At 45.2% G+C, this 18,883-nt stretch overlaps 1 long non-coding RNA gene across 1 annotated transcript in view; it reads right to left on the bottom strand.

Moving 5' to 3' along the window:
• Positions 1-2,967: 2,967 nt before the first annotated feature.
• Positions 2,968-18,883, bottom strand: part of LOC120440188 — a 42,607-nt gene continuing 26,691 nt past the window's right edge. The window contains exons 2-3 of the long non-coding RNA XR_005613055.1: positions 3,524-3,629; positions 2,968-3,165 (exon numbers count right to left, since the gene is read on the bottom strand). This is a non-coding gene — a long non-coding RNA (uncharacterized LOC120440188). The remainder of the gene's footprint in view (positions 3,166-3,523; positions 3,630-18,883) is intronic.

Raw genomic sequence — 18,883 nt, 5'->3', positions numbered from 1 at the left:
GGACGTGCAAACGTTACCGCTGCTGCTGGGTTGAGATTCACGAGTCCGGAGCGGAATTAAAAACACGACATTCATTTAAGGTCATCGCGTATTCTGTGAGCAAATGCTTTTGCATATTCGTAGTGTTTCCTCCTTTAAATGAAATATCTACTTTGCAAGTATTGCAAGTTGCCCTGTTGTCATCCGTTCTCGTAAAGTATAACCAAACTTTTGAGCGGTTGCTTGCTCTCAATTTTGACAGCCCTATTAAAGATTAATATCAGTCTGGTGCTCCAGATAGCTTTTCTTCAAATTCTTTAATTCTCACTCGCTTTTGCAACTTTGTACTTTTGTTATACTCGCAGCAACAACTCCACCTCATTGTTAGTCCATTTAAAAAACTCGGTGCTTTTCCTCGACATTTTGCCGCGACGTTTCAAAGAGCCGGAAAGTAAATAAATGGCAGACAGAAATAACGCAGGTGGAATCGTCTGAAAGTTCACCCATGTGCAATACAGGAACGTAGCATTTTCGATCATTTCAGTGCAGATGAACAACTGGTCGGAAAAGATAGTGTGGACGCAGAGCGTTTTTAGATGAAAACGCCGTTTTCAAATTTATCTGGATTAGTGTAGACGTAGCCTAAGTCAGTGTGAAATTTGGGTTACCCAATTACCTAATTTTTGTTTCTAAGAAAAATGAGAGCCACATATGAGGATATTCATTTAAAATTTCGATAGAACAGTTGCAGTATAATGTCCTTGTAAGTGGATATCAGGCCCTTGTAGAGCAAGATTTAGTATTTTGGTCTAAATAACCCAAAATGTGATGTCCACATATGTGGACGCCAGGTCCTAGGAGGTTAATGACAGTAGCTTACTCTAATACATTTTTTATACATCTACATCGCTCTGCCTATACATCCTCACACTACTTGTGCTCACCTGCAAATACAAAAACACAAGCACTTCGTGATAACTTCGGTTTAGCGTAGCTACACTCTGCAGGCTGTCCTTGCACTAAAACACACCCAAAGCTGTTCCATCCAGTGCCTGCGTGGGCGTCACCCATCGGAATCATCATTAACCAAAATATGTTAGATGGATTGGAAGTATGCATCAGAAATACAGTCATAAACAACTGAATGCACGAAGTAACAACAATAAGCACCCCAAACACATAAAGGAATCCTCTTGTCCACTGATAAAAATGTACAGGCAGCAAACTGAGGGGATACAAGGATAGCCACCTTACTTTTTTAAAGGGTTTTGTGTGCCAGTGATCAGTGTCAGGGGTTTTTGCCTGTGTAAGGTCTCCCAAGGCAAAATTGGTCCTGGGTGAGTGGTCAGATGCAGAACAACTCAGACAACCCCTACAGAAAAGAGAACAAGGTACCAGTTCACCCTGCCTGGGATAGGCCCCAACAGGCCTGGCGAGGGAACTTGAGGAAGATCACTAGACATCCCATGGGGCCCAGTCTGGCACAGTCTGAATACCTGCAGGGGGCACTGTAATGTGTGTTGCATGGCAAAGGGTTGGGATCCTTCCAAACCTCAGCCTGAGCTTGTGCTTAAGAGATAACAGCTGGATATAGTTGGACTCACCTCAACACACAGCTTGTGTTCGAGCCTCCTGACGCTTTTCCGGTCTGGCGCATCTGGATATTCTTGTATCCCATTGGTATGTTTGTAAATGTGAATCTAAAACTAATATTTCTGGCAGTCAGTTATTGTCTTTATGTGCACTTTCATTTGGCAAATAAAAAAAAAACATATCACGAATTATTCCACAAACATTGAGGGCATGAAAGACAGAGTCTGCAAGTAGTGGGATTAAATGTAGAGAATTCATCATTATCTTAACAAATGGAAGCACACGTTTTCTTTTTGCAGACTTTTTTTTAATAATCAGTGAAAAATGTCACTGTACTGGATTTAAACTTAAAAAAATACAAAAACCTCATGGAAGACTAAGTATAAAACAAAGGTTTCGATATTAGGTTTAGAATAATGCTCAGTTTATCCCAGAATTTTTCATTCTGTTTCTTTCTACTCACACCCACGTCTTTTCATGCAGCCTGGTCTGAAGAGAATAATTTAATTGTGAAAGAAAACTACTACAGTTCCTTCAGTTATTATTACCATACTGTTCTATTCCAGGATTGCAAAATTATACGTGCAGACTGATGACAAGAATGGTTTTTTAGGTGCTGACAGAGTTTTTAATGGCGTTGCAGTATCAGCTACAGTATACACATTTAGATATGCATAACTTGGGTAACTTATTTGGCTATAATAACAAACAGGATACATAGCCATCATCGGCATCATCGTTTAACCAAAAAGCTTCCTAAATGCTGTGTACTATAGGGTAAAACATTATAAAAACAGAAGCTTCTCCTCTTCAAGATAAAATTAATTTATTAAAACCAAAACAATAGATTCTAATGCATGCATTCTGAATTTAATTTGTTTTGCTGTGTTCACATTTGCATACCAGTGGCTCTTTTCGCTGCAGATCAGGTCAAAGTGCATTTCCTGCTTCAACTGCTTGCATAAACAAATGGTTTGCACTTTGTAACATGAGCACACATCACCATAACTGCCATCATCTAAACTGTAAAAATTTCTTTCTTAATTTATCAGATGAAATCGAAAGATAATTTATAAAGAAATTAAACAAAAATTAAAACCATTTCAGCATATTGTAGAGTATTACTTGCCTTTATTGTCGATGTGCTTTTTCAATAAATTATGAAACAAACTTAATTTCATTAAATTGGTTCAATTTCTTCACCCCACAGAGGTGTTAATGTTGTTGATTTGTTGCTCCTCTAACTTTTTTGTCTTTTGAGAGTGAACCATTAATACATCCAATACATGTACGATGCCTTTGCTGTGCCATTATCAAACTCTGCTGTCTCAACTCCCTGAAGAAACTACAATAACTTGTGCAAATTGATGTTCTTCTTTCTGAGTGTGATCCCACAATAGCAGAGCTATCTGAGCTCTGCATAATTAGGACAATATTGATTGATGCGTTATACAGCCCAACCTCTGTATTCTGCACTGATCTTGACTTCCGTGTGCGCTAACACAATTTTCAAAGATTGCAGAGCTGGGTGATCCCTGTGGCTGACAGCCTCCCTCCTTGTGGTCCGGACTTCATTACAGACAGGGAGTCCATCTGTAAACAGCAAAAGACTCCTCAAATAGCATTTACACGTAGCAAGATGAGACTGCAGACTGAAACAGATGCACGTCAGAAGAGATACGGGGCTACTCGAAGATTATCTCAGTCTACAAGATGCATGTAAATGTTTCAATTTTCTTTTCCCCTTATCCAGGGTTCACAGCTGAAATAGAGGCCACTGGCCTTTTGAGCATTTGGAAAAACATGAAACAGCTGTGAGTCGCCGCAAGCCCGCTACACTCTTACTGTGGACCCAAATAGAGATTGTAATTAACCTAAGTGAAAAAGCTCTTTAAATTTTGTAAATGAATGAGACTGTACAACAGAAGACTGGAGATTTCCCTCACCACACCTGGCTGTGAATAGTCAGCTGAGGGATGTCACGTCCCTTCTGGAGGTCAGGGGTCAAGTTATTGAAGTGGAAATCAATGGCGGTATCCCCAGTGGCCTTAAGAGGACTAGAAAGGAAAGGAACATTTCAAACAAATAAATAGCAGCATTTTCAAGGTGCCCTACCTACTTCACAGCTGTGGATTGATCTCGTAGGTTTAACCCAGAGGAGGCAGAGAATGGGAGAAGCATGGAGAGGCTCGCTCTGGCTTGCTCTCTTTTATGTAAGTGCTACTTTTTCACCTTGCTGCTGACATACTCCCTCTCTGCGTTGGTGCCATTGAGGCTGGGACTGCAGTCTGTCCAGACTTACAGGCAGCCATTCAAGGGTAATCTGCTTCACAAACAGCCTGGTGTAGTGCAAACTTTTATACAGCCATACAAGTCTTTGAAAACTTATTTTTAAAATTTAATTAATGTGCAAGGCTTCAGTTTAAAACTAAAAGGCAGCTGGGGCTTAAATACTTTCAAAGATTTGCCTTGAGACAATAAAATTTAGGAGGTATTATTACTTCACGAATTACACTAATGAAATGTAGTGGAAGTAAATGCAGTAAACGTGTTTATTTAATTATTGTACTGATGTCACTTTTTAAAGGTATATAAGAACAGGAGTCTTTCCTTTTTTATAAGAAACATTTATCTATTTATTTAGATGAGTTAGTCCTTGAATACATCCCTTATTAAGAAGTGCTGTCTTTGGCAGACCTTCCACTCAACAAATATCTGGGCACCACTTTTTCTCTTTTGAGCAGATTTGCAGTGTGTGGTGTTATCTCCCTTGGATGCATGCATAGATCAGTTTAATACCACAGTGTCGACCTGGGAGACCTGTCTTTGTGGCCACATCTCTTCTCCTGCTCGGCCTGTGCCAGATAAATATCAGAGAGAACAAAGAACCTGCCTTTCATATCCGTTCTGACACCAATGGTCGCAGCACGCCCCGGCCCCTCCAAATAGTTTTTTTTTTGTGGTAATCTGTGCCCTTGGCAGCAGAGAGCCCAGGCAGAGGGGGGTTTGTGTGGATTGGTATGATTATGGCTATCGGTAGCCCTAAACACCGGCTCCATCCAAGGTGAATGACAAGCCCTCTGATCATGCCCTGTTCACATGAATGAAAACTCCCCCAGCTCAAACGATATTGCCACAGCCATGACAAAAAAAGAGAGAGGAGTATGCAGAGACCTAACATTAAGGTTGGGTACAGTTTTATTTTCCTGGACTGTCTTTTTCTTTCTTTATGACTCCTGCTATGTTCTGGACTACATATTTAACTTCTGCAAGAAGGTAGGTAACATTCAAAGACTTTACAATGCCCATGTCAGGGGCTGGGTCTGTGACCCAGCATTTTGAGTTCATTTTGTATTTTTTGATTTCTTATATTATATTGAATATATGCTTAGTTCTTGTGTTGCCATTATTAGTTAGGATTTAGTTGAGTTTTATTCTAGTTTAGGTTTCCATCTATGTCCCCTTGTGTGAGTCTGTTGTTTTCCTCTGTGTCACTATGTCATGTTTTTCCTGTTTGTGTGTTTCATGTGGTCAAGGTCGTGTTGTCATGTCTACGTCTCTCCATATTTCCTGTTTTATTTTGAAAGTCTTGTGTTTCTTTGTTCAGTATGTGTAGTTTTACTCTTCCCTAAGACGTTATTATGTTAATTTGTGTCAGCTGTTTAGCCATGTGTTTCCACACCCCCTGATCACCTGTGTGTATTTAATCTATGTGTTTTCATTGAGGTTTTGTCAGGTTGTCCACCATATAATGTCAAACTCATATATTTTCATGATTCAGCTCAGGTCTTGCTCATGCTTCAGGTTCATGTTCTTCCTGCATAGTTTCTCGCATGTACCTGCCCTGAATCATGTTCATGTCATAGTGTGACAATTTAGTGTTTCCCAGTTCAGGTCTTAGTTTAGTTTTCGTCCCTGTTCACTTTACCTGGTTTTTGTACTCTTGTGATTAGCCGTATTAACCCTTGGATGCACAACCTACCAATACCTACACTCTTCCACGAGTGGGGTCAAAAATGACCCCAAATAGAAACAATGCATTTTGCTATAAACTCGGTTGTTATTCTTCAAAATCTTTAAAACAAAGAGTTGTAACATTCTCATATTTGAGGTATTCCTCATAAAACATGTTTGTGACATGAGGCCCTTTGCATTTTTATTTATTTTTTCATTAATTTTAAGAAATTGCAGTTTTTGTATCACTTATATCACTTTTCTATGCTTGCTCGGCATATACTGCAGAAGCTGGGTCTTCCCTCTGAAAGGCACAAGTTGTTCATCCACTGTAACACAATCACTGAGGATGAATTGCAGTCTGCAGTTGACCAGGAACAGGCCCCATATGTAGCGGAAAGCTGCCATGTGGTTTGTTTTCAGTCGGTAGGCTCTGGTCCTCTTGTCATCAAAGTGCAAGAAACAGCAAATATCTTTAAATCTTTGAATTGACATAGTGGCCTTGTACAATGGGTTATGCAGAGGACTCCCAAAAAGCACACGACTTGTACATCCCAGTTCTTCTCACTTCCTGCAAAAATGTTCAATCAAATGACGGCCATGAGCTTATGTTTGATGACATTTTTCCACTCTTTTCCCCTGTCTGTGGCTACTCTTCGTGCCTCCATGTTTGTGTATGACAGCACCTCTTCTATTATATTATCAGACATGAACATCTTCCATGCATCTATTGGGGAGACAGTACTAAACCCAGGTGCAAGCCCTGGCCGACTAATTCAGAGCAGTAAGAGGGGCTCATTCTGTTAGACTCAATATCCATTTCCTCTTCAGAGGACTCATCAGAGGACTCATCAGAGGACTCCCCTGTATCTGACTGGCCTTGTTCAGTGGGGGGGACAATAGTCTGGGTCCTCTATATCTTAGATGTCAGATTCTGAGTCAGTGCCTCTGATGGGCTCTTCATCCCATCCGTCCTGGATCATTTGTAGGGCAAGGTCCACAGGGATCCTAGCTGGCCTCATAGCAGCCATGTTACTTTAGATATTAAAAAGAACATCAGAAAGGACAATGTTTGAAATGCACAGGAAACTATAAACAGGGCTGCACATAAATGGTTCGCAGGTGCACATTTGCTGTCAAAATAAAAGACGCGTACCAGATGAGAAGTTGGAACGCTCATTTGCGTACATTAGATGTTCTGGAGGAGGACAGACATTTGTTCACAACTCTTAAAGATGTCGAAGGAGCAAGCTCTGTAAGCAATTACTTTGCTGTTCCTCCATCACAAAAGAAGCGCGTATTCTCTGAATTTCCGGGAATACTTTTATTTTGACAGCGAATGCACACCTGCAGACCACTTATGTGCAGCCCTGACTATAAATCATGAATGTTACTGTGTAAAAATTAATTCCTGATCCATCAGAAGTGTAAGTGGGTCAGTCAGAGTTGCTAAGAATGAAAGTTTCATAGAAGATTCCACAGGAACTGCTTGGGGTCATTTTTGACCCCACTTGTGGAAGAGTGGGGTAGTGATACAAAAACTGCATTTTTTTAAAAATTAATGAAAAAATAAATAAAAATGCAAATGGCCTCATGTTACAAACATATTTTATGAGGAATACCTGGAATATGAATATATTACAACTTTGCATTTTAAAGATTTTGAAGAAAAACAACCCGTGGGGTCATTTTTGACCCCACGTGTGCATCTAAGGGTTAAAAGGCTTGCTTTTTGTTTAAACTCAGTTTTGTCTCCCTCCGTGTCCTGCATATGGGTCCACTACTCACTCACATGACACTATTCACATCCCATTAACATGGACATAAGTATTTGGAGCTTGAATTAACTTAAGTGGTTTGCTAAATGTGCTCGCTTGCTAAAAGAGAAAAGTTAATAAAAGTTAATAACATTGTTTGGTTTTAGACATTTTAGCATTGAAGCCACGTTGTCTTTTTGGTACCATAGGTGACCATATTTGGACAAGATGGAGAAATTGAAATGTAACTTTAGGAGTATTTTATACAGTAAGTGGTCAAAGGGATCATCATAATATTTAGGGCCAGATTTAGTAATGGTCTTTGCCAGCATGAAATCCTCTTTTGATGTCAGGGTTTATAAAACAGTATCAGCTTTGTGACAAAAAGTCATAGTGAAATTAGTGTGATGATGCATTTGAAAAAATGCTCCCATAGGCACGTGTTTCTCTCTGAAAACAGTGTGGCTGTTAAGATCAATGAGGGGAGGTTAAAGAACAAACAGTAGGGTTTTCTATGAGGGTGAATTTGTCTGTTAGAAATTTCTGGAACTGTGTTTGGGATCCAGAGGACTGAGCACTAGGTGGAGTGCAGGATTTATACGGATGAGTACTATGTGACAAACTATTCCACCACAAGAACCTGAAATCTCTGTCTAGCAGCTCACCTATGCAACATGAAGAAGAGCATCAAACATTATTTAGTGTTTTTGTGTTCATGAAAGCCCTGCGACAGACTGGCAACCTGTCCAGTGTGCACCCCGCCTCTCGCCCTGTGACAGTTGGTATAGGGTCCAGGCCCCTCATGATAAAGATATGGATGTGTTCATGAAAATACCGTTATTGTGTTTGCAAATGTTCATCACTCTTGTTTTTCTGCAAGCTGTGTGAGGCTGCAAGTTCTTAATATAAAGTGTGACACACTAACACAGTCACATTAACAGCTGCATTTTGATGGACGTTTCTGTATAACTGATAGAGAGAAGTTAAAAAAAAGAAACTACATGCGTGTGCACTGCTGAGAAAAGACGTACAGAGACATTTAAATTATATACTGTTCTTTGTGCAGAAATGTGACTAAAAACACTTAGGCTGGCTTTCAATAAAATACTAGTCATATTAATGAAGCACAGAAAGGAACTCTCTGTTATAAAGATGAGGACTGAGTGAAGACTTATAGGACTGAGCCAAAGTTTTGCCACTGTACTCTGAGCTTTGAGCCATCCATCACATCTACACAGTTTCTGATAACATTGCCAGTCAACAAAATACCTGCTGTGTTCATGCCTTTCAGTCTCAAAACTGATGCTGCACCTCATCATTCCATTCCAACAACAGCTTTTTCGTGCCAAAAGATGGCTTTGCTGTTGTGGAGAGCATTAGTAAATCTGGCCCGTGGACACAGTTATTATTGCAGATGACCTCATTAAATATGTATTTAGATTCCCTTTGAGAACCTGCAGGGGAGCAACAATACAAAACACATTCAGGCAATCAAGATAGTTTTTTAAGTGAGCAGATAGATATGCAGTGAATTGTAGTCATATTGTAAAAATCGATCCATAATGAACACAAGAGCAGTCACACAGCTCTGCAATCCCACAAATCACTTTCATGTAGTTTGTTTTTATTCTTCTCTCATATCTTTATAAAACAACAATGAAATGTCTGTCAATTGCTACCATTAATGGGAATTAGAAAGATTGGAAGTGTGTTAATCTTCCAGTATATAATTCTCAGGTTCAAAAATAGAGTTACATGGAAACAGAAAAACAGTGGCGTTGTGTGCATTTAAACATGTGACACAGTTACTGTATAAATCCAACGTGCACATGGGTTGGGCTCTGATTGTAATGATTTTGTGTTTTTCTGCACATTGTACAGGTCAGCTTTAATACAGATTTTAGGTTTGCATGATGGAATAGCTTGCTATAAAACACCTCTCACCTGGTTGAAATCCAGCCTGAGCAGTCAGATATATGTAACTGTGATGTTAACTCAGTGAAAAAGGTAGAATTCAAAATTCACCAGGATGAGAGACTGCATCAAAGTTAGAGAGAGAGGCAACTATCCCACTGGAAATATTGAAAAAGACAGAAGACATATCAGGAAAGAGAGAACTATAAACTCAGCCACCTTCGGAGAAAGCACGTTTCTGCTGCTAGTATCCACAATCTTGTTCTTTTGGACACTACCCACTGATTTAACTGTAGGTGATGGTAGGGGCATAGATTGACTCGTACTCCCTCCAGTCCCTCTTGTTAAATATGGTAACCACCACCTCAGTCTGACAATTCAGAGGCACCGCCCCAGATCACCACGCAATGTTGCAGAGGCACTTCAATGAGGACAGCCTTACAACATCTAGAACCTTTTGGAACTCAGGGTGAACCTCGTCCACCTCTGGGGCTCGGCCACCAAGCAGTTGTTTAACTAGCTCAGTGATCTTGCCCTCAGTGATGGGCAAGTCATCTCCCTCATATCCTGACTCTGGTTGTTTGTCAACACGCATACTTGTGTGTACTTGTGTTCTTGTGGACATCATCAGTCACAGCCCAAGTACTGTTCCAATTCAAAATATACATCAAGTCAAGTACGCACAAAATGCCCGGATGTGTTCTTGCTCTGCCCATTCTATTGAGCATGCATTGGTGGTGACTTGTGTGGACTTGGTGCAGCCAAATATGCTAGAATGCATTTCATCCAATATTCAAACGAGGCAATAGCAAAAGAGAGCAGCTAAAACTGCAAGTAAAGTTTGAAATGTTACTCTTCCTGTCACGCAAAAATAAATAGGAAAATTTCAGACGAGAATGTAGATCTGTAAACTTCAAATATCTGCTTGATTTACCAAGAAATCACGTACTTGCAAAAGTGTTCCCACGTTTTCAGAGATATCTGTTACACCACCAGCTTGATATTTGACCAGGAGGTCTAGGCTCACTAGAGCCGGCGAGAACGCCTGACTCCCAGCACATTGTTTTCAAACACCCCACGAGTTCGCCACTCCGTGGAAGTTAAACATGAGATGCATAGATCATTTCTAAGAGATATAGATAATGTTTTTGTTTGGTTTAATTCAGTTTTTTTTAGTACTGAGAAACAGCCTCTGCTTCCTCTACAAAAGACGCGTCAGTGGGGTTAAGGAGGTCCTTGAAGTATTCCTTCCACCGCCTGACTATATCTGTCATGGCTGTGTGCAGGCAGGCAGAGAGGAAGGACCCAGAACGCAGGACTCACGGAAGCGAAAGTAACTCAGAATGAACTGCTTTATTGCAGGCTGCTTACCAAACAGAAGACTAACTAAACTGGAAAATATAAACTAACAGGCAGGCAAAAACAGGTAACAGGACACACAGCAGAAACTGAGGGTGAGTAGACGTTGACGATGCGACAGAGAACAAAGGTAACACAGGGCTAATATACACACGGCAGTAATCAAGGAATGAGGCACAGAAGGGGAACACACCTGGGAGAAATCACAGCTGACGAGACAGGGGAATAGTAAACCGAACACACTGACACCAGACACGAACCTCCAAAGTAAAACAGGAAACAAGAAACAACTTACAAGGAGGCAGACAGACACTGCACTTAATCTAGAATAATAATCAATACTATAGAAATATACCAAAATATAAAGAACTGAAGAAGCTGGGTCAGAATGACCCAGAACCGTGACAGTACCCCCCCCTCAAGGGCTGGCTCCAGACAGCCCAACACGACAACAACAAAAGAAGAAACGTCACAAAACAGAAAACAACCCAACCAGGGCGGGCGGTGGGGGTCCCGGAAGGAGGGACAGAGTCCAAAAACAAACCAAAAACCCAGGTGGTCAAAAAGCACAGACCTAACAAACAGTTCAGGGGGCCGACCGAGGCCGACCGCACAGGAGGCCAAACCAGTTCAGTTCGGAGGCCGACCGTGTGAAAGGCAGCGGCAGCGGGCAGGTCCGGAGGCCGGCCATGCAGTAGCCAGTGGCGCGGACACAGTTCTGGGGGCCGACCGTATGGACGGCAACGGTGTAGAAACAGTTCTGGGGGCCGACCGTGCTGGCGGCAACGGCGGCGAGGTAAACGAAGGCAGTCTGGAGGCCGGCCACGCGGAAGGCAGTGGCGGCGACGCCCAACCATCGGCCCGGAAGGGGGCCGTCCACGACGGCAAGGACGTCCAGTCATAGGCCTGGAAAGCGGCCGGACAGGACGAGCAGGACGGACAGGACGGACAGGAGAAGCTGAAGCCGAAGCAGAGGCTGGACCAGGCGAGGACGAAGCCGTAGCCGAAGCCGAAGCAGGTGCTGGTGCTGGCGACGCTGGAGCTGGCGAAGAGGAGGCTGCTGCTGCAGGCGACGCTGGAGCTGATGCTGAATCTGGGCCAGGCGAAGCTGGAGGCTCGGAGGCTGGACCAGACGAGAATGGCGCTGCAGGCGACGGCGTGGAAGCCGGAGACGGTGGCGCTGCAGGCGACGGCGTGGAAGCCGGAGACGGTGGCGCTGCAGGCGACGGCGTGGAAGCCGGAGACGGTGGCGCTGCAGATGAGGATGAGGCCGCAGCTGGACCAGGCGATGGCGAAGCAAACGATGAGGCTGGACCAGGCGATGGCGAAGCAAACGATGAGGCTGGACCAGGCGGGGCTGAAGACTCGGAGGCTGGACCAGGCGGGGCTGAAGACTCGGAGGCTGGACCAGGCGGGGCTGAAGACTCGGAGGCTGGACCAGGCGGGGCTGAAGCTGATGCAGAGGCTGTGGCTGCTGCAGGCGTGGATGAAGCTGCAGCTGCTGCAGGCGACGCGGGCGAAGCTGAAGCTGGACCAGACGACGGCGTGGGCGAAGCTGGAGCTGGACCAGGCGACGGCGTGGGTGATGCAGGTGATGAGGAGGCTGCAGCTGGCGAGGGTGGAGACTCTGAGGCTGCAGCTGGTGGCGTGGATGAGGCTGCTGCCGCAGGCAACGCTGAAGCAGATGAGGAGGAGGCTGCAGCTGGCGCTGCAGGCGACGCTGATGAAGCTGGCGCTGCAGCTGGTGAGGATGATGAGGGCGCTGCAGCTGGCGAGGATGATGAGGGCGCTGCAGCTGGCGAGGATGAAGCCGATGCTGGACCAGGCGTGGATGAAGCCGATGCTGGACCAGGCGTGGATGAAGCTGACGCAGAGGCTTGGCCAGACGAAGCCGATGAAGCAGAAGCCGGGGCTGGACCAGGCGTGGATGAAGCCGGGGCTGGACCAGGCGTGGATGACGCTGATGCAGGGGCTGGGCCAGACGAAGCCGATGAAGCAGAAGCAGAGGCTGGGCCAGACGACGCGATGATGCTGATGAGGAGGCCGCTGCAGGCGGCGTGAATGAGGCAGGTGGCTGGACGGGCTCCTCGGGCCCCCCAGCTGACGAGGCAGGTGGCTGGACGGGCTCCTCGGGCCCCCCAGCTGACGAGGCAGGTGGCTGGACGGGCTCCTCGGGCCCCCCAGCTGACGAGGCAGGTGGCTGGACGGGCTCCTCGGGCCCTCCAGCTGACGAGGCAGGTGGCTGGACGGGCTCCTCGGGCCCTCCAGCGGAGACAGTCACAAAACCAGCGGGCACAGGGGCCCCTGGCAGGAACAAAACAGAACCAGCAGGCACACGGGCCTCTGGCAGGGACAGAACGGAACCAGCAGGCACACGGGCCTCTGGCAGGCACAGAACAGAACCAGCAGGCACATGGGCCTCTGGCAGGCACAGAACAGAACCAGCAGGCACACGGGCCTCTGGCAGGGACGGAACAGAACCAGCAGGCACACGGGCCTCTGGCAGGGACGGAACAGAACCAGCAGGCACACGGGCCTCTGGCAGGGACGGAACAGAACCAGCAGGCTCACGGGCCTCTGGCAGGAACAAAACAGAACCAGCAGGCTCACGGGCCTCTGGCGGGAACAGAACAGAACCAGCAGGCTCACGGGCCTCTGGCAAACACACAGCAGACTGCAGCTGCACGGAGCATTGATTCTGCTCAGGCAGTGACTGCCGCTTGCAGTCCTCAGCTGGCTTCTTTATGTCCAGGGGGCCAGAGTTAACTGAATGCTGATATTTAACCTCTGGGGAGGCCCTGGAAAGAGTAAAAGTCTCTGATTTAGCCAGGTCTTGAGGAGCAGCAAAAGTCGGTGTGGGGCTATCCTCCTCCTGAAACTGAGTGGGTGGAGATGGTGGCTGAGGAGCGGGCAGTGCTAATGGCTGAGGTGCTGGCAATACAAGAGAGTGCACTGAACTCGACTGAACAGACTGGAGAACAGGACGAGACTGAACTGACTGAAGAACAGGTTGTAGTGGTGGTTGTGGTAAAGGTGGAACTGGTGATTGAGAGAATGACTGAGCTACAGGGGACTGGGCTGCTACAGGCTGAAGTATCGGATGAGGAGAGGATGAAACTAGCGGTGGAGAAGATGGTTGAACAACAGGTAATGAGGACACTGGAGACTGACCGGATGATAAGGCTAGTGACTCTTCTGCTAACCGAGCTACTGACTGGGTTATGGATTGTAATAAGGTTTGTAGTAAGTCTAGCTGTGGTTGTGACTGTGCTATGGGTAATGAGGCTGAATGTGGTGGAGGTGGCGACTGGGCTTCGGGCCGGGCGGCTAACTGAGTTTCGGGCCGGGCGGCTAACTGAGTTTCGGGCCGGGCGGCTAACTGAACAGCCATAGCCCCAGGATAAATACCTCCAGTCTTAACTCCTGGGTCCGAAGGAGCTTTAGGCGCACAGTCTTTTGACTCAACAGGAAAACGATCACTCTCAAAACGAATACTTTCATTTTCCCCAACAGGAGAAACACGAGTCCCAGAGTTCATGAAGCCGACGTTAGCGGCCTTGGGGGAAACAGTGTGTTTATCCCTTGACACAGAAGGCGAATGTAGCGAGACTTTGTCACGCACCCTAGGCGGTTGTTCGAAAAGAGTCCCAGGCTCCTGCTGGAGCGGTGAGTGCTGGTGGCGCGTTCGCCGCTTACTCGTAGAAGAGGGAGCAGCGCTGGCAGAATGCGACGAGGATGACTCGGCTGAGGCTGCTCCTGCTGTGATGTGGAAACGCTGGGTGAGTCGGGTGGCACGATAATAATCCCTAACATCTTATAGAATGCCTGAGCCGGCGTAAGCTGGTTGCTTGCGGGCTCGTAGTAATCCTCCCGGGACCGGCTAGAGCGTTTTCTGCGAGACCGGGGCGTCCGAGGGGAGGAAGCAGATGAGCGGGCCGAAGTGTAGGCTGCTAGCGAGGAAAGGCAGCACGGAGGCCCTCCAAGCGCTAGCCGGGTCCCGTCAAAACGGGAGCTGCGCTTCCACCGTGAGTCCGCTGGGTCCGTGTACTGGTCGCATCGTTCTGTCATGGCTGTGTGCAGGCAGGCAGAGAGGAAGGACCCAGAACGCAGGACTCACGGAAGCAAAACTAACTCAGAATGAACTGCTTTATTGCAGGCTGCTTACCAAACAGAAGACTAACTAAACTGGAAAATATAAACTAACAGGCAGGCAAAAACAGGTAACAGGACACACAGCAGAAACTGAGGGTGAGTAGACGTTGACGATGCGACAGAGAACAAAGGTAACACAGGGCTAATATACACACGGCAGTAATCAAGGAATGAGGCACAGAAGGGGAACACACCTGGGAGAAATCACAGCTGACGAGACAGGGGAATAGTAAACCGAACACACTGACACCAGACACGAACCTCCAAAGTAAAACAGGAAACAAGAAACAACTTACAAGGAGGCAGACAGACACTGCACTTAATCTAGAATAATAATCAATACTATAGAAATATACCAAAATATAAAGAACTGAAGAAGCTGGGTCAGAATGACCCAGAACCGTGACAATATCCACAGTTGAAGTCAACAGCACCTGTGCCGGCGGACGTAGGCTACTGGCTTCCTAGCCATTCTGCTCCTGGGTGGGTCCGCAGCGGGCTTGGGGACATAATGGTCCACTTGGGAAAAACAAACCTTTTGGGTATGTTTCTTTGGCTTCAGACAATAATTCTGATTGCTACAGTGTTGGACAGGAGAGTTTGGTATCTCCCTTTGCCTCTGATGTCCAGCACCTGGATTAAGGATTACCACCATGACAGACACCAAACACCTTGTGGCTGCAGCTCCTTGCACCTGCATTGGCTAAATTTGTCAGCACCAGAGGATGCATTTTGGTTGTAACTTAAAGCTGAACGGGCCTACCCTAGCTTTGTGTAAAGACTGGAAACAGGGAGGAACAGCTAGTTGGGGTTCTTTATGGTCAACCAACAGTTCCAACTCGAGCTAATTAGCATAACAGCCATCCTACTCTTTCAGACTATTTCTCCTTAATGCAAAATCTTGGTAAGAATAAAAAAAGCACATTCACAATAAGCTAAACTTTTTTTCTGTTAATTTTTGTGTTCTTCTATGTAGAAAAATGTGATTACAAAATAAATTAAAGCTGCAAGCAGCGATATGAGGGCCCTCGCACCCCAGCACGTCGAGCCAAGCCCAACTCCTAAAACCAGTGCGTCCGATCTGATGTCACATTGATGGAATTCATGCATTTAACGACCAGCTAACATTTCATCTCATTCAACCATTATTATAGTCGTCCCACTAGGTGGCGCTCTAACCATTAATGACAAATGGCATAACAAACATTTCCGAGCTCGAGTCTCATCACGCCTGCGACCTTTGGGAGAGATTGGACATTGTGTTTTTGAGTGACAACAGATTACTGCTTTTTGGCGAGTGATTGAAACTCCACGTGCCGCCATGACCACCCCGTTTCCCTGAACGTTAAAAGCTTCGCAATTTAACATCACAAAGATCTTTAGATTCCACACACAGGAGATCGCATCAATCTGATGAAATCCCTTGGAGGAGTTCGTCAAAGAACGATGCTTGAAAAGAGGGGAAAATGTTGCCAAAATTACACATAAATTTTAAAATGGCTGACTTCCTGTTGGATTTGGGATATTGCTCCAAGAGACTTTTTTGTACATCTTGATATCTTCCATAAACTTACCAGGTTTCAGTCTCATAGATGAAACACAGAGCAGTGGCTGATGTTTTAAAATTTTGTAGGGGGCGCCATGGAGCCATCATCCCTGTAAAGTCTGGTACTGATCAGACTGGATTTCATTGAGTTATACTAATTTGTTTCTTCATGGCGAGACATCAAAGTTCGCCATGCTGCTGGGGTCACACCCTTTCGCGAAAAGTCACAGTTTTCACTGTAACCCAAGACCAACTCCTTAAGGCTTTCCTGGAGAAATTTGAGGCTGCAGATGTCACCCATAACAATACTGTAACCCAAAGTGTAAAACATGACATTTCCTGCTCCCACTAGGTGGCGCTCTCCTTGGTGTCAAATATGGCAGTTGAAATATGTTCAGGGCTGGAGCCTTATCATATGTGTGCTCTTTGGTCCAGGTCGGACCATGTATGACAGAATGAGAGGCAATAAGATTTTCATGGCGAGTCATCGAAATTCGCCGTGGCGCCGCCGCTTCACCGTATCTCGAAAACTCAAAAGCTCTGCAATTTAACATGGCCCAGGTGTGTAGTTGACACTGACCAAATATGAAGCTTATACGACCAAATCCCAAGGAGGAGTTCGAAAAAGTTCGAGGCATGGAAATGGCAAAATTAGGGCCAAAATGTCACCTTCACTTGCAAATGGCGGACTTCCTGTTGGGTTTGCGTCAATGGGCCCACAGACTTTTTTGTTCGTCTTGGCATAATACACATGTGTGCCACATTTCATACATGTAGCTCCAAGGTTGTGTTCGTAGGGATGCATTTAACAAGGCATAGGTGGCGCTCTAGAGCCATTTCCAAGTGCTCATGTGTAAAACCATTAAAATAAAAATTTTTTCACCAGACCTGGCATGTGTGCGAAATTTCATGAGTTTTCGAGCATGTTAAAGCCCTCAAAAAGGCCCTTGTTTTGCCTGAATAATAATAATAATAATAATAATAATAATAATAATAATAATAATAATAATGATGAAGAAGAAGAAGAAGAAGAAGAAGAAGAAGAAGAAGAAGAAGAAGAAGAAGAAGAAGAAGAAGAAGAAGAAGAAGAAGAAGAAGAAGAAGAAGAAGAAGAAGAAGAAGAAGAAGAAGAAGAAGAAGAAATGGAGCAGATACAATAGGGCCTTCGCACTCTCGGTGCTCGGGCCCTAATAGTAATAATAATAATAATAATAATAATAAACAGAGCAGATACAATAGGGCCTTCGCATTCTCAGTGCTCGGGCCCTAATAATAAGAAACGGAGCAGATACAATAGGGCCTTTGCACTCTCGGTGCTCGGGCCCTAATAAACAGAGCAGATACAATAGGGCCTTCGCACTCTCGGTGCTCGGGCCCTAATAATAATAATAATAATAAACAGAGCAGATACAATAGGTCCTTCGCACTCTCGGTGCTCGGGCCCTAAAAATAATAATAATTAAAGCTGCAAGCAGCGATACGAGGGCCCTCGCACCCCAGCACGTCGAGCCAAGCCCAACACCTGAAACCAGTGCGTCCGATCTGATGTCACATTGATGGAATTCATGCATTTAACCACCAGCTAACATTTCATCTCATTCAACCATTATTATAGTCATCCCACTAGGTGGCGCTCTAACCATTACTTACAAATGGCATAACAAACATTTCCGAGCTCGAGTCTCATCACGCCTGCGACCTTTGGGAGAGATTGGACATTGTGTTTTTGAGTGACAGCAGATTACTGCTTTCTGGCGAGTGATTGAAACTCCACGTGCTGCCATGACCACCCCGTTTCCCTGAACGTAAAAAGCTTCGCAATTTAACATCACAAAGGTCTTTAGATTCCACGCACTGGAGATCGTGTCAATCTGATGAAATCCCTTGGAGGAGTTCGTCAAAGAACGGTACCTGAAAAGAGGGGAAATTGTCGCCAAAATTACACATTAATTTCAAAATGGCTGACTTCCTGTTGGATTTGGGATATTGCTCCAAGAGACTTTTTTGTACATCTTGATATCTTCCACAATCTTCCCAGGTTTCAGACTCATACATAAAACACAGAGCAGGGGCTGTTGATTTGAAATTTTGTAGGGGGCGCTGTGGAGCCATTTTGCGCTATTCAATGAAAATGGTAAAATAGCAAGAAAGCCCTCATGACTTTGGAGGTGTGTGCCAAATTTCAAGATATTTTAAACTTTCGAAGCCCCTCAAAAGCCACTTCATTGTTCACGGTGAATCGCGTTGCCACCAGGGTGCGCCGTTCAGTTTAAAGTCACAATTTTCTCACTGAAGCATCATGAGGGACTGATGGTGATATTCACCGCTTTTGAAGTGGCCACAATGAACCTGTGAAAATCAGTACAACAAAGTGAAAGCAATGGCATTTCCTGGTGCCACTAGGTGGCGCTCTACGTATTCCTGACAATGGGCACATCAATCTGTTCAGGGCGGGTCTGACATCATGTCTGTAAAGTCTGGTACTGATCAGTCTGGATTTCATTGAGTTATACTAATTCGTTTCTTCATGGCGAGACATCAATGTTCGCCATGCTGCTGGGGTCACACCCTGTTGCGAAAAGTCACAGTTTTCACTGTAACCCAAGACCAACTCCTTAAGGCTTTCCTG

Source organism: Oreochromis aureus, linkage group 5, assembly GCF_013358895.1.
Source record: "Oreochromis aureus strain Israel breed Guangdong linkage group 5, ZZ_aureus, whole genome shotgun sequence".
Taxonomy (NCBI): domain Eukaryota; kingdom Metazoa; phylum Chordata; class Actinopteri; order Cichliformes; family Cichlidae; genus Oreochromis; species Oreochromis aureus.
The sequence above is the reverse complement of the archived record's forward strand: the minus strand, read 5'-3'. Positions and strand labels throughout refer to the sequence as shown.